We start from the raw sequence: 27,439 nt of genomic DNA on the forward strand, positions 1-27,439 counted from the left end.
TGAGCAGTGCAATTGAGTGAGGAGTTTTCACACATGCAGTTATTGCTCTTCCCTCAAACATGGTAAAAACTCAATTTTCCAATTGGGAGCCACATATATGACTATATATATATATATATATATATATTCATATATATGCTTTACAATCCAGACAAACCAGCCTTCTTTGTTTTCCTTAATCTGACTGGGATGTTCTTCTTCCTTACCACAACTCTTTGTATTATTAGCTTCCTCCAAAGTTCAATTCACTATCAGCTCCTATCTGAGGCTTTTCCCAATAACCCCAAATTTCTCCTCTTAAATTAAGTTGCATTTCTTTTGTATATATGTCCTATATAATTGCATGTGCTACCAGGTTATTCTCCTTTCTTTCTAAGAGTTCAGTATCTGGCTCCTGGTATTCCTCTCCACTTGCTGCTCTCATATCAGGAGACTTGAACATATGTGTTGATGCTCCGTAAAATATCTAATCCTCCTATATACTCAGCTCTAATGCACTACTTCTTCACTTCAGCTATACCTAGAGATGGTCGCATCTTTGATCTTGCCATCACTCACAAGTGTTTCACTTCTATTACCAAGAATATGGAAATTTCTTAATTAGATCATTCCATGGCTCATCCTATGCCTTACTATTCCTAAAACTATTCTTCAACGTCATCATGATCTATAATCTCTTTAGCCCTCATTAGTTTGCCAGGCCGATGCCATCACCCCTGATTTGAGTATGCTTCCCTCTCTTCCTAATTATGACCTTTGCTAACTAGGTCAACTCCGTGCTCTCCTCTATTCTCTATCTCTTTGCACTCTTGCCTTATTTCCCCTCATGCCTCGTCAAGCTAAAAAACCTAGACTACTATCACCATCTTCCTCTTCTATTCCAAAAATATGCTACTGAACAAAGCTGGAGGAATTCATGTAACTGTGTTGAATCCACTAAAAATTTATGTCATTTAATTTCAATTGGAACCTCCTTGCAGCAATCCTTTAGCTCTCTAATTGCTTCTCTGTTAAATTCTCCACAAGGGCTGTTCCAAAACTCTTTAAGCCTCTCATTGTATCTCCTCTCATAGTCTCAGCTAAGTTTATTGCCTCATGGCTTATCAATAAAATTAGGGACATTTTCTGAGAGTTTCCAATTCTCCCATCCTCTTCCTCCTCATCTCATAATACAACAGCACCAACTGTTCTATATGTTTCCTTGATCTAAGCAATACCTTCTCATCTTTTTCCAGATTTACTCCATTATCATCCCTGTCTGCCTCTCTAATCCACTCAGTTGGATAAATTCATTAAGGGTCATAATCCCACTCTGACCCTATATATTTTGTTTTCCCCAATTAGAATTTAAGTTCCTTGAGGGCATGAACTGTCTATTTCTATCTATCTCTGGTCCTTAGCACATTGCCTGGAACATAGGAAACAATAGTTTGTTGTTTTTTTTATACATTCACTCATTTATCCCTTTAATCTGTTTCTTGCATAATTCTTAGTTCACAATATGATGCACCTTATTCCTAACCACTATATGCTTCTCCATTGTCTTTTGGGTGATCTACAACTTTTATCTTTCTGAGACTGTGATATTTCAACAGTAATTTCTTTATTCTCTATATTGTTGATGTCATATTTCTTTTTTAAAATGTACATACCTTTTGAAGGGTAATCATACCAAGTTCCTAACACTTCCATGTAAATGAGCTCAATATCACTTTCCTCTAGGTCTCGAAGGAACTAGTTTTATGATAAATTATGGTAGCCTGGACAAAGATTCTACCCTTCCAGTTGAAAGGAAGAAAACATAATACAATAAAGTGACAGTAGTAGTGGTGAGGACTAAGTGTCTTCCCTTCTCTTGTCTTCACCTGGTGTTTATCAGGATTTTTTAATGTTTATTTTAATACATAAACTACTCTGAAAATACTGCACATGTCTCAAATATGGAGGGACAAGAATGCCACCTAGTCTAAAGGGGTGGTAGAAATGACAGAGAGGGAAAATGTAATTATCCAACTTGGAATTTCTCCAGGCCAGATCCACCTGATCAGAGACATTAGAGCAAATGCATTACACTTCAAAAAAGAGTCTCCTGCTGAGCTTACTGAATGAGAGTAATATTATATTGCCAATGGTTCTGGTAAATAAAAAGCATCATTAACAATAATACAATGCAAAGAGCATACTAAAATGACATACTGTATTTAGGCATGATGGTACATCAAAACTATGGAGCCAGCTTTTGGAAAGGGGATGGAGCACTGGGGAGAAAACAATGATGATTAAAAAAATTCTGTACTGAAGCAGACCATACTTTAATTTCTTCCCACAGAAAGTTTATTCCTTATTTTTCAGAAGTGATACCACTAGAGGCTGTTCTATTCTAGAAATGGGAAGTACTTTAAGCATGGGAAAATATGTGATTTTTTATACCTTTCCCAAATGAAGGCATTCACTAAGAGACTAAACAATGAATACATTTGCAGAGATTAATCAGTAGAGGAACAGAACTGGCAAGTCCTTAAAATGGACATATTCTTTGCTTAGGGCAAACTGGGTAGTTTTCTGCCCCCTGCATATGTCAGGTGTTCCTTCCTCTGCACTTTTGCCCATGCTGTTTCTGATCCACAAAAAGTACCATATTTTCCTGTTGGGTTTTATAACTATCTTTCAAAACCCAGTTATATTTCTACCTTCATCCTGCAAGGTTTTTTGGTCTTCCTTTCCTCTGCAGTAAACATCAAATTTCCTGTTCAGTTCATTTTGCCATCTCTTCGATATGCTTACGATATATTACTGTATATTATAATTATCTGTGGATAATTTTTATCCCCTTACTAGATTGATAAAGTGGATTTGGGGGGAGATCTTGTCTCAACTTTATATCTCCTTAATGCTCAATGAGTGGTAGAAATATAACGGGTTTTGTCTAGAATTTAATTGAATAAAGTGCAATAGTGGGGTTTCCACAAATTGTGGTAATATGAAGGAGCTGGAAACTGTCACAGCGTGAGACATTGTGGGGTTGATCAGATTCAGGGGTACCAGAAAATTCTTAGTTTGGCAAATGAGGCTAGAAAGTAAGTTGAATCCATATTGGAGAAGATCTTCAAAGCAAGGCTAGGGAATTTATCTTTTATTGCATAGGGATTAAAGAGGCATTGATCCTTGTTGGGCAGGGAAAATGTAAGGCAATATCTGTGCGTTAGAAAGAGTAATCTGACAGCTGGTCAAATGGCCAGGCATGGTGTTGGTCAGTACTGAATGGGTTATGATGTGAACAACCTGAAGTAAAGTTCACATCTATGTGATCACAGACTTATTGGAAACTTAAAATAGAAGATAGATTGGAGAAAGAGACTAGAGGCAGAGAGGCTAATTCAGAGGCTATTACGATAGTTCTCACGAGACATGGCAAGGGCTTAAGCCACAGTAGAATATGACTAAAGTGGAGAAAGATTCAACAGATTCAAGAATACGGTATCAAAAGAACCTGGCAACTAATAAGATAGGTAGGGTGAAGAAGATAGAAGAGAAAAAGATGACCCCAAGGATTTGCACCTGGATAATTGAAAGGATGATAGTATCAGCAATGGTAACAAGAAAACTGGGAAAAGAGACAGGTTAACTGTATGAGTTGGATGGTGTATATGTGGGTTGGGGTAGGATTTGACAGGGGATTGGGACAAAAGAATGGATGTAGTCTAAATATTTGGAGCATCAGATATCAAGGTAGTGAAGTGTAGCAGAAAGCTGGATATGAAGGTCTAGATCTCAAGGTAGAGATGGGCTTGGAAATATGGATTTGGGAGTCATCCCAATAGAGATGATAACTAAAACTATGACAGTGGATTAAATAACCAGCGGACAGTGTAGAGAGAAGAAAAATAATGTGATCAAAGACACAACCTTAGACAATATACAAGGAGAGGATGGTAGGAAAGAAAATTAACCTGGAAGGACACTAAAAGGGAGTAGTCAGAAAATTAGATACAAACCGGGAAAGAACCATGTCATGGAAGATATGGGAAAAGAATCAAGAAGAGGCAATGGTTATTAGGCTTGAGTGCTTCAGAAAGGTTAAGAAGAATGATGGTTAGAGAAAAGTCCATTCAATTTGCCAATTAAGAAATCATCTCTTAGTGGATAGAGCACTGGCCCTGGATTCAGGAGGACCTAAATTCAAATCCGGACTCAGACACTTGACACTTACTAGCTGTGTGACCCCGGGCAAGTCACTTAACCCCAATTGCCAAAATAAATAAATAAATAAATCATCTCTTCCAACGAAATGCTTCAGTTGAAATCAAGAGCTAAAGAAACTTGCAGGAGGGAGAGAGATCATTATGGGATATCATAATCTAAGCAGATTACATGGAAAGTAAGAGCCTTAGTCAGAGTCTTAAATTCATGGATATGGGATGAAAACCTGGAGATGAAACCTTCCTGTGAGTATTTTAGAAAGTTGGGCAGGGAAGGGTTTCTTTGGAAATATTTGCTGTACCTGGAGAATATGACAGGAAGCTTCAACCAATTTAAGAAGATCATATAGTTAAGACTGCTCCAAAAATCTATGGAAAGTCAGAAACAAGGGAAAATAACCAGATGGCTATTCACTTAGTTTAGATGAAGCATCAGGCCTTGTGTGACTTCTTAATCTAATCAGAAGTGACAGAGACAGCCAACCTTGGTATGGTTATAAAGGTAGTATAAACATTCTCCTTAAATACAGTGGGAAAAGCCAGGCTAGCAACATTTCATAAACTTGTCTTCTTTAGGAAGAAATCTTGAAAGCCATCCAGTCTAACCCTACCCAAACAGAATGCCTCATATGATTTGCCTGGCCATTTTTACAAAGTGATGCATTTGGTACCTTGCTTTAGAAGACAAGAGAGTAAAGGGAGGAGTTGAGGCAGGAATGCTGAGTATCCTTGTCTAGAGCTGTCCCTAGGAGGACCCTACCACCTACATTATTTATGGGGGAAAAACAGGTAGCAGTGAACAGTAAACTTGTAGTTTAAGATAAATAACAGGGGACCCATAACCGGAGGGTTCTTAGTGAGGAAGGACAGTCCCATAAAATTTGTTCTTGTGAAGAAGGTGGGGAAAAGGCTGATTATATGTATATGAGCCTCCCAACTCTGACTCCTGTTAGAGTTTCCTGTCTCAGCCACCTCCCTGCCCATCCTAAGCTTCCCAGCTATCTCCCTAAGGCTACCCATGTGCCATGGGGATAGAACCAAACATTCAGGGGAACGGTGAGGCAATTGTTCCCATTCACCATACTCTTGAAAAAATGTTTGTTGTGCCAGTGCATGGATGCCAAGTTTTCAAACACCCTGTAAAAATGTAAAGGAAAAATTCCCAGATCTCTTTCCTTCAGACCAAGCTGCCAAATCCTATCTCCTACATGCCCACTGTCTATTAAGTGCTGCGGACTGAACAATCAGAGTTCTTCTTCACCTCAAATAAAGAAGAAATGGTGTTGCTTTTTCTCCTGTTCATGTAAACTCTGTTTTGTCAAGTTGTAGGCACCCTCAGTTTGACAATGTCACAATGCAAAAAGATGTATCAACAGGGCCACATTAGAAATCACTCTTGCCTAACAAAAGGATCCATATTTAGCTCTGCTCTGTTATAAACATTGTCTTTGCAGAGTTCTCTCTGCTTTGTGTAGAACTGCTTTCCCTGGCTTTCTCCCAGACACAAAGCTGAATCTCCTGTCCCAAATGTTATGTCTGCATCTACCTCTCTATTGGTACTCAGAACTAAAGAGAAATGAGTGGGCAGAAGGAATAAGTGGACAGAAGCTGGCAGATTTGGACCACTTCCACTAGGCAGGTTGGAGAGAAGAGTCTCATGATGCCAGGCCTTTGGGCAAAGTTCCCAGGGGCACCAGGCCACTTTCTCCAACCACTTCTCCCTGATCCTCTTGTATATTAATTCATTTATGCATAATTAATTTGAAGGTCAGCTACTCAGAATTATCCACTCTCCATTTCAAAAGTGAAATTATGAATTTATCCTTTTACATCTCACTGTACACACAGAAATAACCTTCCTACCTCCTTCTACCCCTGCATCTATTGGTTTTCCCAGAAAAATCACAATTCATAGAAATCAACAAGAATCTTCAGTTTCCAAGAGGGAATATTGGAATCAGTGAATAGCATCCAAACCTACAGCATCAACAACAGAAGGTGACACTAACTATCGTGCATATGCTAAAGTATGTTTGAATGCCACAACTGAAGAAGATATTTTCGGAAGACTAGAGATTTTGAATTCCATAGTTAACAATAATAAGCATCATTGGTATAGGAGTAGGCACTGGTTAATATTTTTTGTTTGGTTTTGAACTCCTCAAGCCTAGAAAAGTGTTTGCACACAGTAGAATCTTAATAAATGCTTGTTGCTGTTTGATTGTTTGATTGATTAATTGATAGGAGATGGTGATGGAAGTTTGTTCGAGTTGGAATTTGGTAGACATTTACTATCTATGGTACCTTGGGCATAAGTTACTTTACTTTTCTCAAGAACCATTTTCTCATTTGTAAAATAAGGATGATAATGCTCTTTATGTTGAAATCCAAGGTTTGTTATGACATAATAATTTTTGGGGGTGGGGAAATGAGGGTTAAGTGACTTGCCTAATGTCACACAGCTAGTAAGTATCAAATGTCTAAGGCTGCATTTGAACTCAGGACCTCTTGAATCCAGTGCACCACCTAGCTGCCCCCATGAAATAAGAATTTAAAAAACACCGAAATACCACATATGTTAGTTACTATTTTGGAGATACCACAGGTTCATTGAGTTATTTGCATAGGAATAGAGTGTGTCCTGTTGAATTTTATAGATTCATGGACATGTAGGACTAAGAAAGTCATTAGAGATCCTCTAGTCCAAGAAACCTGGGTTCTTTGAACTTAGAAAAAAAAATGACAGATACATTTCAAAATAATTCATTTCCTTTGTTATACTATCTTGTTTTGTAAATTTAGAAACAATAGTTTGAGAAAGAGTCCATGGGTTTCAACAGATTGCTAAGGGACAGGGAGGAAATAGGTTGTTGTTTTTGTTGTTGTTGTTGTTTTTAGGAAGGGACGTTAAGACTTATATAAAGGTTAAGAACCCCTGCTCAAGTTGAATCCCTCTTATTAGAGGATACTGAGGATCAAAGAGATAAAGGAACAATTGAATTCTGAGAAATGACCCCCCCAAAAAATTCACCTGGTTTCTTCCAGAAGTTACTGAGCAACTATCCTGTATAGAAGATCTCAGGCCTGAGGAGACTAAAAAAGCCAGAGCAAAGCAAAGTCCCTTCTAGAGAAAGAAAAATTAACAAGAAAGTCATTTATAGATGAAGAAAGAACCAACACGAAGAAACCATTGGAGACGACACCATGCATATCAGAGCAAACAATCTCATCACTTTTACCAGATCTGCTGTGTTGGACAAGCTTGCAATATAATTGTGAAAATCCCTTCGGAATCCTTCATTCTCAAAGCTCAGGGCAGGATATTCCCTGTGGTGAATCTTCCCATCATTTGTTTACTCAGCTTTTTACTAACAATGCCAATTCTAATCCTCCCTGGGGAACCTGCTGCCCCAAGCCCCCACCAAGAATAAAACTAGGGATTACTAGGGAGAACATTCAAACCTACTGGGAGATGGTGTTCTGGGGCTAGAGAGACTCCCCCATATTTCCAATAGGACAGTGGGAATCAGAAATTAACTCTTTGGAGCCATCTGGTTAACAACAAGTAGTTAGCTACCACTTGAAAAGAGGAAAATTCATCTCCCCAAATACCCACAAGGTTACCAAAGCACACTATTCAGGATACTTACTAACTTTCTATTGGCAACTGGAGGGAGGGAGGCCATCAATATAACAAGAACTAAAACTTCACCAATCCTAATAGTTTTGATCTGTGATTGAAAAAATCTGGACAGCTGGGACACTGCATTATTGCTTGACTTTGTATCTTCTTTCTCCCTGACACAAGCACACAAAACTGCTACCTGGCATTTTGCTTTCAACAGCAAGTGCATTAAGATTAATTTCACTTGTGGATAGTTGAGAATGTCTTAGCAACATTCCCTTGGGAATGAAGGTCTCATAAAAAACAGGGCCGGATGTTTTTTGGGGGATGTGATAGATGAACTGTTGACACTCCTTTCTAAGGAGTGCTAAGCAACCAGAAAGATGCTCAGATACTGGAGGCAAGCAAATGTCCTGATTTCCAAATTGTAGGAGGTTATTCAGGGAAGCATCAATGACTGTGAGTGTGAGAAAGCCCTCAGAAAAATATCCAGATGCTTTTCCTTGACTCATCATTCTCCTTTTGGCTTCCCAGGAGATTTTTTCTTTCTGGGGCATGGATAGATTTTGATAAGACGAGGGTTTTCTGACATACCTTTGACTGAAGTCTCTGGATTTCCTGCCTCTGACATGCTCTAGGATGCCTTGCAAGCTGATTACCTATAAGAAAAGTGTTCCCATTCACTGCTCCCCAGCAGATTTTACAGGTAGGGAAGTTTGATTTATTCTTGATTTTGTAGTTATATTAGATGAAATGTCCCTGTAAGCTAATTACTTTGGCAACCAAGGGGCACCATATATTCTCAGGTAACCACAGGGACACCTTAATAGTGTGTGTTAAGCAATGTGTACAGAAGGGGTTAAAAGCTACACAGAGAGCAGGAGAGCCTGAGGGGAAAGACACTGCAGGTGTGTGGTTAACAAGGTACTAATTGGGTAACTGGGCAGGAAGAAAAGCCAGCACAAAAGCTGGTCAACAGGCATGTGTGGGAGCTCCAGCAGTTCCCCTGTGCTGAGCCCTTGTGGAGTTGAAATGAAGACAAGTTGAATTTGGAGTCTATTTTTTGCTGTGATCTTTTCTAGAAACTGCAAATGGGGACTTAACAGCTTTCCAACCTACTGTTGCTTTATTTCAGTTAGCATTGTTTTGAATGAGCAAACTGTTAGCATTCTGGAGGCCTAGTCTGGGTGTTTTGCCTCCAGACAAGGCCGTACATCAATTTTTTTTTCCAATGCATATTATTATCTATTTTATTCTCTTAAAATTTTAGCCTATCCTTAATATTCCCAAGGGAACCTAAGTGACTCAGCCTAGTGTCTATCTTGAAATAGCAGCACTTCATGTCTCACCTAAGTTTCTATTGCTGTAGTGGCAACTCCTGTATTTTTTAAGTGTTAAAAAAAAAGCTGACATTTTTTCTTTCTCTTCAGTACTGTGTCATAGAGTCCTCTTTTCCCCTTCTTAAACAGATACTATACACTGTTTCTTTAAATACTAACCTAATGTTTGGCCCCATTCCAGAGGGAATCAAAAGCCCAATGGATATCTTCTACATATAGGTTGTAGGAAGGTAGGTAGAGGTAGCATCTTGGACTTGAGTCATAACGACTTGAGTTTGAATCCTGCCTCAGATACAAACTAGGTATGTGACCATGGATAAGTCTTGGTCTCAATTTCCTCATCAATAAAATATGGGGCTATAATGTCACCTACCTCAGAAGAGCTGTCAGAGTTAAATCAGAATACATGTAAAGTGATTTAGAAACCTGAAAGTATCATATATATGATAACTATTATTACCAGTCATTAGGTATCATTGAATGTGGTAATATGGGAGAGAAAAAAAAGAAACAAAAGGTATGGTACCTTCATGAGCTTAAGGTCTCATTAAACAACAAAAACACATGAAAACAAAAATTAGGAGCTAAAGTTTGTAGAGGGAGAAATATCAGTGTGGCTGACATAGAGGTTTCATGGAGAAGACAGGCAAGAATTGAAGGGCAAGATAAAAGGTATTTCAAAGGTGGAAAGGGTACAACCTGAGGGCAAGGAGAATGTGATCTGGCATTCAGGGACAGAATTGCATGGGTGTAGCAGAAAACAAGATTGGAGAAGGAGAGCGAAGGAGGACTAAGGAGGAGCTTTGACATCACACAGAGGAGATCAGACTGGACTTGGTAGACAACAGGGAAACCATAGGGGTCCTCAAGGATGGGTGAGGATTTTATTTGATGAAATCAGTAATATTGGAAGATTAGTCTAGCAGTGGTTTGTAAAAATAATATACTGCTATCTCCCTTATGACCTCAAGCTATTTTAATCACTTACCAGCAAAAATATTATAAGATATGAAAACACAAAATGAAAAATAATCACATTTAAAGCCTTTAAGATGAGATAAACTAAGGGCCAACAATGTCAAAGGACCAATGGTAAAGAGAGAGGATGGATAGAATCTTACTATATCAGTCCTAGAGGCAGGGCTATTTCCTTTGGTGAGGGAAAATGACACAGAAGAAACACAATGAATCAAATAAAACATTATCAGCTTCCTTACATAAGCCACCCACTGCAGCAGAAAAGCAATGTTGTTTACTAAAAGAGCCAAAGGATTGAGTTCTCTTTTTCTCCTTTGTTGTGTGTGTGTGCTAGATGGCACAGTGGACAGAGTACTAGACCTGAAGTCTGGAAGACCTGAGGTCAAATCCAGCCTCTGAGCCATGTGACACTGGGCAAGTCACTTAACTTTTGTCTGCCTCAGTTTCCTCAACTATAAAATGGGTCTAACAATAGCACATATCTCCTAGGGTAGTCAATGAGGAGTCCTAAGCACAGAGAAGGTACTTATTAAATGCCTGTTCCCTTCTGTCTTCCCCCACTCCTGTGGGAAAGTAATTTCCAAGTTCTGTGCCTCAGTTCTCTACAAAAGGAGGGAGTATGGAGTAGGTGGCTTCTAAGGTGCCTTCTAGATCTTCTATGATTCTAGGTAGGTTGTGAAATTTCTGTAAGGTTATATTGAGATGTGACAGGAATGGATTTTTTTAAAAAAGAAAGAGAGAAAGGACTTTAAAAGGCACCAGATTAATGGAATGCAAATCACAGTGACAGCACACTTACTTTAAAGAAATTACCTGGTTTGGGCTGATTTTTTGTGAGGAACAGAATCACGATTCTTAAAGGAATTTGCGAAACCAAAATCTCAGTTCCTAAAATGTCTTCCTCCACCCACCTTCATTCAAGTTGCAACTCTGGGGGAAGAAGAAACTTTTGAAAGGGCTGCAGCTCGGAATAAGCCTCAAACATCAAGTTTTAGAGTTGAAAGACGTTTTACCGCATTTTAACAATAGCTCCACTAATGCTTTAGCAATTCATTGAGATCAGCGATTCCTTGAGTTTAGCTACAGAAAAGTTCGACTCCTGAATAAAACTGGCTGGTACAAATTTCATATAAAAATAGAGCTATTCGGCAGGATTCATGCCTTAGTCCTTCAGATTTCCATTTTCTGCTTCTTAATGGACGATGCCATCAGGCAAAACTGACATTTATGTAAGGTGAACACACACCCATCTTTATTTCTATAGACTACCCTTCATTAATTCCTTTCTTTGATATGAGCTGGAGCTGGGACATCAGACTTTTCAGATGCTACTGTCCTTTCCCCAAACTCTCTAATTTTCTCTCTTCTCTGTTCCATCTACATTTTTTTTTCCAAGTCAGGCAATTCATTTCTTCTACCATAACCCTGAAAGAACACTTGAATGTTAGCAATGTCTCATCCAAGAACTCCCTCCTGTACCTCCAATTCATTGCTTCTAAGAACTTTTCTTAGTGTTGGGCAGAAGAGCACATAGGAAACACAGAGATCCCCAAATAAAAATATCTTGTGGGGACAGCTAGGTGGCACAGTGGATAAAGCACCGGCCCTGCATTCAGGAGGACCTGAGTTCAGATCCAGCCTCAGACACATGACACTTACTAGCTGTGTGATCCTGAGCAAGTCACTTAACCCTCATTGCTCCAGCAAAATAAAATAAAATAAAATAAAATAAAATAAAATAAAGATATATTGTACTGCCTCTCCATTAGTAGGGACAAGTTGCAGTGAGACTAACCTCTCTTGGTCTCCCATTTTGCCAATGACATGCATTTGAAACATGATAGACAGGGGCATTTGGTGTAGTTTGTGGTTTGGGGCCTGATTTTATATCACACTTGTGATTCAAATGCATGTTACTGTTGTTGTTAAGTAGTTTTCAGTCATGTCCAACTGTTCATGACTCCATTTCAGTATTTCTTGGCAAAGATCCTAGAGTAGTTTTCCAATTTCCTTCTCCAGCTCATGTTTACAGATGAGGAAAGTGAGGCAAATAAGGTTAAGTGACTTGCCCAGAGTCACACAACTAATAAGTGTCTGAGGCAGGATTTGAACTCAGGAAAATGAGTCTTCCTGACTAGCCCTGGCACTCTATCCACTGTGCACTTGGTATAGTTTGTGGTTTGAGGGCTGTTTTTAGATCACATTTATGGCTACTATTAATAGGTTTTCTGTTTGATATTGAAGTAGTTGTTTTCATCAGGAATAATATCATCTGAATCCTTGCAACATCTTTCCTGGACTTTTTTGTTGTTGTTTAGTCATTTTCAGTTGTGTTCAGTTTTGTGACCCCATTTAGGCTTTTCTGGGCAAACATACTGGAGTGGTTTGGCATTTCCTTCTCCAGCTTATTTTACAGAATGAGGAACTGAGGCAACCAGGGTTAAGGGACTTGCTCAGGGTCACACAGTTAGGAAGTGTCTGAGGCCAGAATTGAACTTACAAGATGACTAAGTTTCCTGTCTCCAGGCCTGGCACTCTATCCACAGCACCACCTAGCAGCCCTGGACTTAGAGATTTCTGATCTCATTCTCCAATTCATACTGAAAATTTTCAAAGTTAACTTTCAAAGCAGGCAAATGGAAATGAGCTAGATCCTTTCTCTTGATTTTCCTCCACTTTATCACTAGGAATAAACTATAACTTTCAAGATTACTTGTTTACTGTTGTTTCCTATCTCATGCCCATTCATATTTAACAAATTCTACATTTCTTCATCTATGTTAGTGTTGTTTGTCTAATAGTTCAAACTCTCAGAGGGCTAAATCTCATCTAGGTACCGGATCCTCATGTTTTAGGAGAAGGAAGAGGAAAGTAGAGGATATTCTGAAACATTTAGGGTCTATACCTCCTTCTAAGCCTGACATTTGTGACTGGAATCGAGAAATTTGTTTTTAATTTTCTTTTCTTCCTGCCAGACAGATTTGATATTTAGTATTCTTTGGGAACAACAGCTGGGTTTTAACAATTCAATAGAAAGTTTCTTAATCTTGAGTTTAACAAAAACTCTCTGAGTCTGTCTTCTAAATTTTTTTCTCCAGGAAATTGCTGAATATGTTTCAGTCATTGATAACTCTGTCCCCAACCAATCATGCAATAGTAATGAACTATTACATATCACCCAGTGAAATAAAAGAAGTAAACTCTGTTTAATCCCTACAGGATTGGTGTTCTATTTGGTTTGCCCCTTGTGTTGTTTTTGTTTTATTTCTTCCCCAAAGAAATAGAAGAAAAGAGGAAGGACAAAGAATGCTTGGAAGGGTCAATCCTGAATGAGAGGAGAATGCCTAACTACCTGCCATGTTGTATTGTGGAGCTAAGCAGGAAGAGACTTGAGATGCTGCATTGTGTAAAAGTTACTGCTCTATGTCTGCTGAAAAAGAGGAGGAGGGTGTAACACACCAACATCACAATGGAAGTGCTTCGTTTCCAAGGATGTCAAGGCTTTTAAATTCAGGTCACTCCAAATCAATCCACACTGCACTCCCCCCAAATAAAGAGAACACTAAAACAGCCCTCGATGTAATTTATTCTTTCAGAGCTTGTGTCAGAAAGAGCTTTTCTAAACCTTTAAGCTCTGAGTAGTTTTATTTTTTTTTTCTAACTGTATATCCCACTTACTTAACCTGCAGTTTCTATTTTTAGTTTTCTCCTCCTGATGAAACCTCTGTAGATCATGAAGATAACATTCTCTGGGCAAGATTAGGCCACATGTTTCTGAGATCTGCTTCCTGTTGAGATCTCTTTAGTTTTGTTTTGTTTTTTGCTTTTTTCTTTCTTTCTTTTTCCTCTGAATGTTGGTGTTGTCTTCCTGGTTCCTAAATACATGAGAAAGATTTTAGGATATAATTTCTGAGGTGTGTATACTCTCAAGGCAAAGAGAGAGATTCTCTGGCCTTACAGTGTAAGAATTCTTTCCCATGAAGACTGTTGGGGAGGGGGATAAAAGGTAGGGAATGAGGATGGGATCTTTTGTTAGGCATTAAGGGAATACTTGGGTCTACCATATTTCTTCTGCCATGATATGCCTTTGATTTTAGGTGTGTGGTTTTTTTCCTCTTTCTCATCTTCTGAATATTTTCTACAATATATTCATTTCTCTCTTCCTTCCATTGCTCACATATTGGAATACCCAAACCCTTCCTCTGCACATATCCAAATCATTCCTGATTTTCAAAGTTCCCTCCAACCAACTTCTTCTAGGATTTTTTTTAGCTTCTCTGCCCCATACTAGGCTTACTCTTTTCTAATGTCCCATAGTATTCAGTTCATAGAATAACAAAACAAGGATGAGTCTTATAACTCTTTCAATAGCTAAATCAACAAATACTAGTATGTAATATACATAGATAAAGGGAAGGAGGCATTGGAGTTACAAAGAATCACATGGCATTGTCCCTGGAATCAAGAAACTTGAATCTAATCATAGAGGTGAGACATATGTGAACAAGGAGTCATATGACTTAAATATTAAGGTAATATGACAACACCAGCAGGTTGTCTGTTTGTTTTGTTTTGTTTTCTAAATGAGTTGTACAGGCCATGAGTTTCAGAATGGAAGGTCTCTTTCCACCCTTAATCTAGGATCCCATGAATCCAGAGGTATAAAAGATCATTTCTTATTGAAGTGGTCAGTAAAAGTTTCATTAAGAAGGGATAGACAGGCCTTGGTACATATATATGGGTATAATTTAGACCAGAAGAGAGAAGAGAAAAGGGCATGGATTAGTGCAGGTGAGGTGTGTATACGATAGATTCTAGAAACATTCCGTCGATAAAGCAGCCTGATTGAAAAAGAGGATAAATACAGAAGAAGTACTGGCAGGAAAAAAAAAACTCATAAATTAGTTATAGAGTGCCTTGAAACTTTTATCTTTGAATTGGGAATGATGGATGAAAGTAAAAGTGATGTTTTAGGAAGATTAACCTAGAGGCAATATGGAAGATGGATTGGAAGGCCAACCATTAAGGGTGATTTTGCAAAAACACCAGTAGGAAATGGAAGTGCAAAGAACATCGAAACTGAAGAACTGTAGCTGACCCATTCTTGTCCTTAATGCTGACCTCATACTTCTTCTTCACTCTTTAATAAAGATCTGATCCCTCTATCATCATGGCTTCTGGAATTAAATTATTTCTGATCCCACTCTTCCACGGTTGAAGACCTAGCTTTTATGGGCCAGGTATTGGTGAAATGTTCTTAATCCTATCTCAGAGAGCTGCATAGAAAACTCTCTATTGATGCCTTTAGATGCAAAGCAAGACAAACCAGATTATCAGGAAGGAGGAAGGTTGTTCTGTGTTAAACCTCTGTTGTTTGGTGCACAAACAGTAGAAAAACAGGGCAAGTTCCATAATTAGAGCTGCTGCTTGGCAAAATTTCAAAGTAGATGAAGTTTTCTTCAGACATAAAACTCCCTTATGTTCTGTGTTCTTTGTTTTGTTTGGTTTTGTTTTAATTATGTGGTTGCCAACTATTTTTGTGCTTAACTAAATTATGTTTTCTAAATTATTGGAGGACTAGGCTAGATTTTCTATAATATTAATATACTAATTGTTATTTATATAATAATGACTACTGCACCCAGTTAGGCAGTAATTTTTATTATTAAAGTATATTACATATTAGGAGAATATTGACTGCATGGCAATTAATACAAGTTGAAAACTCCCCAGCACCATATTTCTAAGAGAGAGAAAGAGCACATGTCCTAACAGCCTACCCTGTCCTAAGAGGGGAGTGCTCACCAACCAAAAGCAGGTCCAGACCAAGTATGTGTTCCAAGATGGTGCCGCTGCCAGGAGCCTCTTGTGTTCTATCCTTTTATCCTCTTTTGATGGAGGCATGTCTCTACACATTGATCAAAGCTAATTGGCTAGTATCATTCAATTCCATTGGTTGGCATGACTTGAGGGTGGTCCCTATTAAAATGAGTCCTACCATGACCTTATGGCCTAATGGAAGAGACCCCCTGAGGGGCAAAGTCATTCAGATAGGTGTGGTATAATCCCTTAAACTCACTGAGCTAGTCAAAAGAGTCTATTCTCCATTTCTATTGAACTTGTCCTTAAAAGGATTAAGCCCTGAAAGATATTAGAACTTTCTCAAGGACTAAGCTTTCTGAAGTGGGGGGGGGGGGGAGAGGAAGCTAAAAACTGGGTCCCTGGTCCCCAAGAAATTCGCTATCAAAAATTATTTTCTCACAATTCTTTCCACTACTGATTATTTAATTTTAACACATATGGGTAGCCAAGGGACCTTAATGACTCTTTGTACCTTATTCTCCTCTTACCCCTCAAAAAATTTCACTTAGGAGAGAATATAATACTCATTACCTCTAAGGTTTTTATGATTTATAATAGCTTAGGGTGTCACCATGAGGTATTTACATTTGAAAATGATCAAACCTTTAAATTTAATGAATTAATTGAGTCAAACACAACAAGCATTTACTCAGTGCCTACTTTATGTTGAGTTCCCTACACAGGTCCAGCTCCTCACAAAATATGCCAGGCTATACAAAGACAAAAAGGGAGATTCCCTTGCCTTCAAGAGGCTTATATTATCTTATAACTGTAGCTCAAATGATGCAATGCCCCATGGCAGCCTGTAGGAGAAAGAGAGGTTGGGAAGGTAAGAGGAGTTCTCAATTCCCCTGAAATCAAAGGTATTGGCCTACTCTTGATACATTGAAATAAAGTCAATTTTGCCTGAAGTATTTTTCAAAAATGCCATTAATCTAGTTTGGAAAGAGGAGAGAAAAGGAGACTAGCCCACAACAGAGAAGCTTTCAAATCCGTATTTTATTTTATTTTTTGCTTGCTTGCTTGCTTGCTTGCTTTGAATACATTTCACATTTATATTTGGAAAATGACATATAGTAATTAGGTTTGTAATTCTGCCAAAACTTTAAATAGGATTTGTTAAAAATAGCCTATACAAGTTCAGGTCTTCAGCACAGGAACAATAAAGTAAGCACACCCTGTGTATGTGTGTGTGTGTGTGTGTGTGTGTGTGTATGCATGAATGTTCTACTGGAACAACAGGGCTTTGAATATGCCAGCTGTAAGCTGACAGTGTTTGTTGAATGAAAAACAAAAGTTTCAACTCCGTATTATTTTTCTGTCTTCCTCCAATTTGGAGGCTGCTTTTCTTTCAATTCTTATTGACATGTTATGCACTAGAATGGCGGTAGGGCTTTGTTTTTAACCACTCAAGGCTACAATTTTTTTTAAAGGGGTGTTGCAATTTTCATAAACCAAACACTTTTGACTGCTAATTTTCCCCTGAAAGACAGTGGAAGATGACTCCCAAAATTAATGGTGTAAGACAAGTTTACACACTGTCAGGCTTTGAAATGAAAATGAGTGTGTCAGCCCTGAAGAGACAAGCAGAACACGGAACTTCCTGCATAGTCATGAGTGCCTTTCAGTCCTCCAGCCACTGTAGAGAGGACAGATGCTAGAGGACAAAGAAGAGGTAAATGGCCTCCTTCCCTGCCCCCCAATTTATCATCTGCTTCTCCACCACCACCAGGCACCCCCCCCCACACACACACATATCACATCATAGCACATCACTTCATATCACAGAGGAATTTCGGAATCCCAAGATATGAACCCTTATGGGAAGGAATTGAGAAAAATCATCTGGAGGTCTCATCTAGAGAAGGAAGTCATTGAGTAAGAAAGCACCCAATAGCAGGAGAGCCTAAAATGTCTGGGAAATGGTCTACTTTTTATGTCCCTCTGAAAGAAAATTAATATCAGTTAAGGGTCTTTGACCAATGTCAAACTGAGTGTTTTAGAATGTGTAGGGTATGGTTTCAACAAGAATAGGAGCTAGATTTGAAAAGGTCACATTGCTAAGAACTGCGTGTTATTGTAGGGTCATAGCTCCAAACTTGGAAGGCACCTCTATTTCAACACTCTTTGTTGTACATATGACTTTGGTCCTGAAGCCCATTGGTAGGGGACTCTCTCCTTAGTCAAGGTCAATGCAGTGTGCCTGGGGCAGAATAGGTAAAACCTGGGCTCACCTTTTCTCTGGCTCTTACTAGTTCTGCCCCACTCCTGACACAGGTTTGGGATTGATTTCCACCAATAAGGAGTCCCCTACCAATGGGCTTAGGGACTTAGGTAACATACGCATGAAGAAACTGAGGTTCAGTCATAGAAATATAGAATGTTAGAGAAGAAACGGTCCTTAGAGAATGAGTCCAACTTCATCAACATTATTTTACAGCTGATAATCCTGAGGCATGGACAGGCTTATCTGTTTAGTTTTCCAGTGTTGCCACATAAAGTGCAAGTTGGAAATCCGAAAGGAATATAGAACCACTTTAGCTTATCTCCTTTCTGATGTACCTACAAAGAACCACCAATATATTTTTTGTTTGAAAAGAACAACAGAAAAGCAGTCAGGCATCATGGTGGATAGGGTATTATGCCTCCTGTCAGGAAGATCTGAGTTCAATTCTGTCTGAAACACTTAACTAGACATGTGACCCTGGACAAGGCACTTAACCTCCATTTGCCTATTTCCTCAACTGTAAAATTAGGATAATAAAGTCTCCACCCTATAGAGTTGTGACAATCACAAGATCTTATTTGTAAAGTGTTAAGGCATGTACTAGGTGCTATATAAATGCTTATTCCCTTTTCCACACACACACACCCTGAAGGGAGAAAAAAAATAACAAGAAACAGAAAAACCACATTATTGGAAGAACATTTTCATTCTCTTTGTAAATAAGTGGTGAATAATGTCAGAGGAATCCACTCTCAGTTATGGCTTTTGCCTCTGTTTTTCTCTGTGCTAAGGAAAGGTTCTATGGGAAGGATGATGCTGTGATATGTGGAACTGTCTTTAGTAAGAAAAAATAAATAAAATTCAACAATAGAATAAAAGAGGCAGCATGCTGTGATGTTTATAACTACAAACTACAACTTTTTTTTCAGTTCTCAAATAATTTTAGGGTGTTGTGAAGAGACTGTGATTGTCCTTCCAGTCCAATGACATGAAACATTTCTAAGAATTGCTTAGGTTACCATCCAGTAAGCACTATGTGAAGATTTATTGCATTCCCCTTCCCCTGCTTCTGCCACTCCCATCAACATTAGAAGCTGGTGCTCAGTGCCCTCATTAACTTGCATTACTTGACCATCCTATAGTTGGTCTAACTTAACTACCAACTCATTAAAAGGAAAACATTAACAACAACAAAATCACAAAGACAAGGCTTTTGAATGAAGTGATACAAGAATTATTAGTCTCATTTTCCAGAAAAGGAAAGGTGCCATGATTCCAACAACTAGGAAACAACAAACTGGGATTGGGATTTATAGCAATAATCCAAGACCAGCACTCTTTACACTAGGGACTAGAGATATCTAGGTGGCTCAGAGAATAGAGCCCTAGACTTAGAGTAAAATATGGTCTCAGATACTTACTAGCTGTGTGACCCTGGACAAGTCACCCTTTCTTTGTCTGAGTTTCCTTGACTTTAAAATGGGAAGAAGAATAGCACGATTGCTACATTGCAAGGTTGTTGTGAGGTTCAAGTGAGATAATATCTGTAAGGTGCCTAGCATAGTGCTTGCTTGGCACATAGTATGCACTATATAAATGCATATTCCCTTCCCTTCCCTCTTAAGGCCACTCTGACTCTGACATGCTCTTCCACATTCTCAAACTGCATTAATAAACACTGCTTTTTTCTTATCTTAATTCCAACTGCCCTCTCTATCCATCCTATCTATCTATCTATCATCTATCTATCTATCTATCTATCTATCTATCTATCTATCTATCTATCTATCTATCTATCTATCTATCTATCTATCTATCTATCTATCTATCTATCTATCTATCTATCTACCTATCTATCTGTCCTGTACTTTATAGTTTACCACTTAACTGTTCTCTAATTGCTTCATATGATTTTGACTAAATTGTAAACTCCTTGAGGGCAGGAAAAATACTATATGCTCAATAAATATTTATTGATTCCCAAATCTGTCACATATCACCTTCTAATATATTGTTCTTCTTATAACTTTTACTTGAGACTAGGTATATTTTTAAAAACAAATCTTCAACATAATATGAATTGAAGCCAGTTATTAGAGTAATTCTTTTCTATGACCCTTCACAGCTTGGACTTCAAGAAGTTAGTTCCTATCTGAATCACAGAATTTCACAGCTCAAGTATACTTTATAGATCATCAAATTCAAACTTTTTATTTTTATAGTTGAGGAATTTGAGGCCCAGGGATATAAAAATTATATGTTCAAGGCCACTGTGGTATATCTGGGATTAGAATCCTTGTTTCCTGGGGCAGCTAGGTGGCACAGTGGATAAAGCACTGGCCATGGATTCAGGAGTACCTGAGTTCAAATCCAGTCTCAGACACTTGACATGTTCTAGCTGTGTGACCCTGGGCAAGTCACTTAACCCCCATTGCCCCACAAAAAGAAAAGAAAAAAGAATCCTTGTTTCCTAATTCAATCTACTGTTATTTCTACCTTACCTCACATTTCTAGCATAGAATGACTATAATGATTTTTTTCCTTATATCAATTCCTTTTGAGGTGAATTAATCACCCTGTTTCTTCCATTTTCCCTTTGAAAATTGAAAATAATACTACAGATTTACTTACCTTATAAAGATATTGTTAAGATCAATTAGTCACTAGAAGAACTATGCTTTGAAGTTAAAAAATGTAATATATGGTAAGGCATTAATAACAGGTAGCATTTTTGCAGTAATACCTTGGGAGATTGCCCTCCATAAAAATTATAAGTGAAAAGATTGGGGACTCTGTATATGATTTCATACAACAGTGGGTGCTGCTGTGTTCACTTATTCTGCCTTACTTGTGGAGTTAGAGGATCACCATACTTAAGTGATTGTAGACAATGGAGAATATTTAATTACCATTGGACCATTATTCATGTAAAGGCAGTGCTTTGTTAAACTTATTTAATCTATAATCCCTTCTATATCCAAAAATTAATGGAATAGTGAAGAGCTATGTATGACACCATCATGTTTTAGATTGTAGACTCTCCTTGATCTTCTTCTTTGAGCCTTTTATTAACTGTGGTTGTCACAGTAAGCTTGGAGGTGATAGTAAATTCTGGACCAATAGATACATGACCTGAACAGGTAATTCAGATCAAAATGCAATTATTAGAGGTAAAAACAATGTCAAGAATGTGTCAACGATACCACTATTCTCTCAGCCTTTCATGTTTTAAAACCAGGATTTCCCTTGGTTCTCCTTCACTTCTTATATCCAGTTAGAAAACCCTGTTGACTCTAAATCTGGAATATTTATCTCATTTGTTCTTTCTGCTTTATCTCCCCTATTTCTAACATGCTACAAACCCTGATAGTTATTAGCTTAAAATATTGCAGTAATGTCCTCAGGGGTCTTTGTCCCTCCTCTCAGGAAAGAGGAGAGCCCCTCCTATCCATCACTCACATTGCTTTCCAACTTACTTTCCTTATGCATAGATCTGGCTGTAACACTCTTTTACTCAATCACTCAATGGCTCCTTAGCACCTATTAAGTAAAGTTCACATTCCTTAAACTGACATTTTAGGTCACCAACCATCATAGCATCCCACCTGTTTTTTTCATACTTATTGCTTACCATTCCCTTCCATGAAACTTATTTTCCTACCAAAAAGAACCATACTATCTTCATATATGTTTCATGTTTGCCTGCCTGTGTGTCTTTGTTATTACTGATCCCCATACTTGTATGCTTCTCTCTACCTGACCCCTTATTCCCTCTCTGTTGAGGTTTGTCCCTATATAAGTTAGTAGATGGTCTTCAAGTGCTGATGTAACCAAAAATAAATAAATAAATCAGCATCTCATAGCCAGTCTGGTGATGAACTTCTCTACAAAATTCATTAATTCATAATCTATCACCAGATCCATGCTCAAAGCTTCTCTATCTGGATAGGACCCTCCTGGAATTTTTACTCCACTAGTATATCATTGGACAAGACCACTTCCGCACTAGGATGAGACATTGGAGACATTTATTTAGACATAAATATCCAAAATGAAAAAGCACCAGATGTCAGTACTACACATGTGGGGTTAAGGCTTTCTAGCCAAGAGAGAAATTCCTTGAGTTGAGTGGTGATCACAATGACAGCAAAGGGAAACTCAGAACTGGTTTAGTCCTTCAAGTGTTTTAAGGCATCCGCACATGATGTGCCACTGTGTATTATAATCGCCATTTCCCCCAAATGCCTGCTACCATTTTAACCTCTTATTTGGCAAAATTTGAATCAGAATCATTCTTATCCAACAGACATTTACTAAATGTTATTCATGTTTCTCTTCAGCCTGAAAGGAGGAGAAGGAAAAAAAAAATCTTTTTCATCTATAGGAGCTTCCATTCATCTTAGTCTAATAAGAATTTTTCTTACATAGGACCATATCTCAGATTTTATAATAAATGACAAAATAAAGATAAAATTCACATTACAAAAGGTTTCATTATAACCACCCTTCTTCCAAGTATAGCTTCAATAAGCTATGAGATATTTGTATATTACTGCCAATAAATATCTTATCTTCCTAAATCAGGACGAGGAATGACTTTCAAAGTTCATGACTTTCACGACCTATTCATACTAATGAAATACTAATGAATTCTAAAAATTTCCAGGGTAGAGCTCAGAGAGAGATTGCCTTCTTAGTTATCTGTCCTTATCTATGTCATCCTTCCTCCCTCATCCATTTAATATATCCGGATCAACATGGAGGTGATGACTGCAGATCAATTCTAGAGTTCTGGATTAGAAGAAATTTGAGTTATTTATAGGCTCAATAAAATAAACAGTATTTACTCTGTACATCGGGGCCATGTTAGCATCCCCTAAATCCCAAACTTTTCTGGAGAAAATTGAGGCAGCATCTTGATAGCCACAAAACAGTTATACATGTCCCAGTAAAAGAAATTAAACCAGCTTCATTCTTCTGGCATTTAGAGGAAAATCAGGCCTAGACCATATGGAAATAGATACTTCATGTGAGACATGACAAGGACAGCCAAGCTAGCAGCTTCAATCTTGTGAAGAGGGAATATTAGGAGATCATTAGCTACTGAGAGCAGGCAGGACTGTGGTTTAATGTGACCCGACAAGACAAAGCACTTGTTTGGCTTTTGACTAGAGGCAACAATTCACTTATTTATTTTTTACATTTTTCTCTAGGGCCTCTCACTCAACCCTCATCTGCAGTGTCAACAATGATGATCGTAAAATGGAGCTCAAAAAATACTTCAGGTGGGAACACTATTTTTTTTTCTTTTTTAGCAAACTGGGTCGTGCAGAAAAGGAGAAAAAAATAAAACAAAGCAAGGTAGAAGGGGAGAGGTTTACAAAGAAATACAGACCCAGTACACAGGGAACTAATTTAATAAGCAGAGTCTCCCTGCTAGCGTGCGATTAAACTGAATTGCCAGTCTAAACTTTTCTATACTGAATTTCAAATGTCAACACATTACACTGCGATTCCTCTTAATTTCTCACAAAGAAAATGCAAAATGAATTCATTATGCTGGGGTAAGTGGAAAAAATGATGAGTTTCTCCAGAAGAGTATGCAATGGGGAGAGATTGGGCAAGACGATTATATTGAGATATTTGAATAGCTGGCCATTAGCAAGAGCATCCCCATTACTTTGCTGATAATTATATCTCTTCTGCTATGACTTCCCAGTGGAATAATACAATGTTCCCAGTGCAGGAGATAATGAAAAATACCATTCAGGTGGTACATATATGCCAAGAATAGAATGTTGTATTTCCTTTCCCTCCTGCATCTCTACCCACCACACACCCCCTTATCCAGCCCCAACTCTCTGCATCTTGTAGACTGTAATGGCGCACACCTACGCGATATGTTAATATGTGTTTGGTTGTTCTGAGCTGTGTACAGGGCAAATAAATGTATCTTGAAAATGGAGATGGCAATGGAATATCATTCTCCCAATGTAATTATTTCCCGTGTTTAGGAGGCCCGGTATTTTGCTGAGTACATTTTTGTTAGCTATTATGTAAATGACTTTCAAAACCCACCTCAGTGTAATGATGAGGGCTTTGGATGGAATCTCTTATGGATGAACCTTTTTTCCCCCCTTAACACACACATACACACACGTGCACACACACAGAGTCACACATTTTTTCTAATGAATATAATTTTGCAAGCGTTTTTCAGTTTAGTAATCAAGTGAAACTAAACAAACAAAAAAAGAAAAGAAAGTCCAAATAAATATCACCCACTCGTTTACAGTAACTGTTTCTCCTCTCTCTTTTCTTCTTCTCCCTACCCACCCCCCCAGTCACCGGCTTTTTTTCCCTGAGTGACACATAAAACCTCTCATGTGTTATTGCTACCTTATCACATTGTGGCATTTTTATTGCTGTTCTATTTTCAGTTTGGGGGAATCTTGCTGCGTATTCCATGTCGGCCTCAGATTCATTAATTTTCACAGAAAACTCAATTTGCATCAGCCCCTTTTGCTGTGCTGCTAGTGCTTCTTATTATTATAAGACAGGAAGTGCTTTCCACTTACCATAGATTTGGATCCTGTAGAGGGCAGTATAATAATATGGTGATTTTACTCAGTGTAAGGGCTAAATTGGACCCCACTAGGTACTGACACTTACTGTCCTTCAGAGAACAACAACTAATGCAGATAAAGTTCAATATTGACCGATGGAAACCAATTTGGCTTCCTATACATTTAGACCACGAACTGATTTAAAATGCTTATTTGCCAGACAAGCATAGTTTACAGTGTATATTAGGGAGGGAAGCATTTTATGAGGAAATCTATTATTAGAAAAAAAAAGATTTCAAAATATTTTGGAGGAGTGGGCATGGGTGCAGAGCTATAAGAAACAAAGAGTGGTATATTTAGGTTATGATTACTGTGATAGAATTGGATAACATGTAACACTAGGTAAATGCCCTATCAGCTGATGTTTTAAAAATTCACTGTTAGCTGAATGTTGTCTTCTTTTGGAAACAGTTAAATTCAGTCAGACTATCATGAAAGCCACAATCATAAATTGAAGGTGAATTTACTTCTCTTCCCCACCCCACTCCCCAGCTTTTTTTTTCTTTTTTTTTTCCGGTAAACTAGATAGAATAAAATAAAATCTTTAAGATTCTCCTTCGCTAAGTTACATTAAGATTATATGAGGGGAGGGCAGCTAGGTGATGTAGTAGATAGAGCACAGGTCCTGAATTCAGGAGGACATGAGTTTAAATCTGGCCTCAGACACTTAACACTTAGTTACTAGCTGTGTGACCCTGGGCAAGTCACTTAATCCCCATTGCCTCACCAAAAAAAAAAAAAAAAGGGATTATATGAGACTATTACAGATGAGATAAAAGAGGAGATAGTAGTAAGGTGCAAAAGACACATGAGTTATCTTAAGGTAAAAATGGGTGCTTCAGCTGTACTCCCTCTCACACTTCTCTGGAGTTATAGTCTTATTGATGTAGAGCCCAACTCACCACACTTCCCAACTTGTGTTATCTTTGGTTATCTATGTTTTCTACCTGTAGTTTTTCCACAGGGGATTTAACCTAATACCCTGACATCGTTTTTTCTTCTATTTTTCTTTTTTAAAATGTGGTTAGATAGTTACTGTAATAGGTAGAGGTATAGATATGGATACCAGCGCATCACTTGTGCTATCCATTGGTCAGCCTTCTCTCTTGCCATTTAAATGTTCAACCTCCTTATCCAGTTACACACATACTGGATGATGTTTGTTACATACAAGTCATCACTGATAATTTACTACAATTTATGAATGCTTACTATGTGTCTTTTTATTGCCTTTGGTATCACATGAAATTTGGATTTTTCAGAGATCACACTTTTCCAAATATATAGCTATGTACTAGTACTATTGGAAAGATAGAGGAGTTTACAAAAAAAATTTAATGGTAACAAGAAATTTCAAATTCTTGAAGAAACACACTCACAGAAAGGCTTTCCAGACTCATCTTTCCTTTATTTAATTCATAGTCCAACTCACTGTCAATTTGGAGCTTTTATAAAGGATATAAATACTAATATAATATGCTCCCTGGCAAAAGCCTTTTATAATCTATTCAAAAAGCCTTTTTTACTTCCACTTTGTTTTTCTAGTGTAGATGACTATACTGAATGTCTATGGGAGAGCATTATCCCCAAAATGGAATTATTATTTCACTTTCCTCCCTGGCGTGGGGCCGGGCTGGATAATTTATTGAAGTCTTTTTTTCACCTCTAAGATCTATAACTGGAATACATATACTGCCCAGATCTTGAAATGTATTTGGATAGCAAGACCATTGTGTTATTTCTTCAATATGCATAACATAAGTGAGAGATGAGGATGAATTAAGAGTTGGAATCAATATTGAGTAGAAGGAAGAGAAAGAGATGGATTACATTTTTGAAGTTACACCCCCAATTTCAGGGACTACAAACTCTTCACTGGGGGGAAAGTCTATTTAACTCTAAAGTTTGTCTCATTGATGTTAAATGGCTTCAAGTCATGTAACAATACAACCTTGTGATAATTAGTTCCAGAATGGAAATATGCTGTGTGAATTCACATAATGCAACTAACTTAGGGAATTTGTTATTTGTCTATTTGGGACCTAGTTGTACAAACCTTGGTGACTTGAAAAAACATGATTCCTTTGTCAATAATAAGGAAATTTGGAAGAGGGACAGGTTTTGGGGAAGGAAATAATAATTCCTGTTTTGGACATTTGGAGTTTGAGAAGTGTCTGAGATATCCAATTTGAAAGCAATGATAATGTATTGTGAATATAATGTTTGCATGCTTTAAATTGGGAAGGATTCTCTCAACTTTTTATTGGGGTAGAATGGAACAAGCATTTATTAAGTGCCTACTCTGTGAAAGGTACTGTATTAAGTACTTTGCAAATACTATCTTATATTATCCTCCCCACAACTCTGTGAGGTAGGTGCTATTATTTTGAACAAATTACATTTAGGGAAATTGAGGGAGAGATAGATCTGTCCAGGTCACATGGCTAGTAAGTGTCCAAAGCTGGATGAGAACTCATGTTCTTATGACTCCAGACCCAGTACCATATCCAAAATGCCTTCTAACTTCCTCCATATAGGCCTGTGGAACTGAAGATGTATAAGTGATTGCAGAATGGAAAAAA

Source organism: Dromiciops gliroides, chromosome 1 (genome assembly GCF_019393635.1).
Source record: "Dromiciops gliroides isolate mDroGli1 chromosome 1, mDroGli1.pri, whole genome shotgun sequence".
Classification (NCBI taxonomy): Eukaryota; Metazoa; Chordata; class Mammalia; order Microbiotheria; family Microbiotheriidae; genus Dromiciops; species Dromiciops gliroides.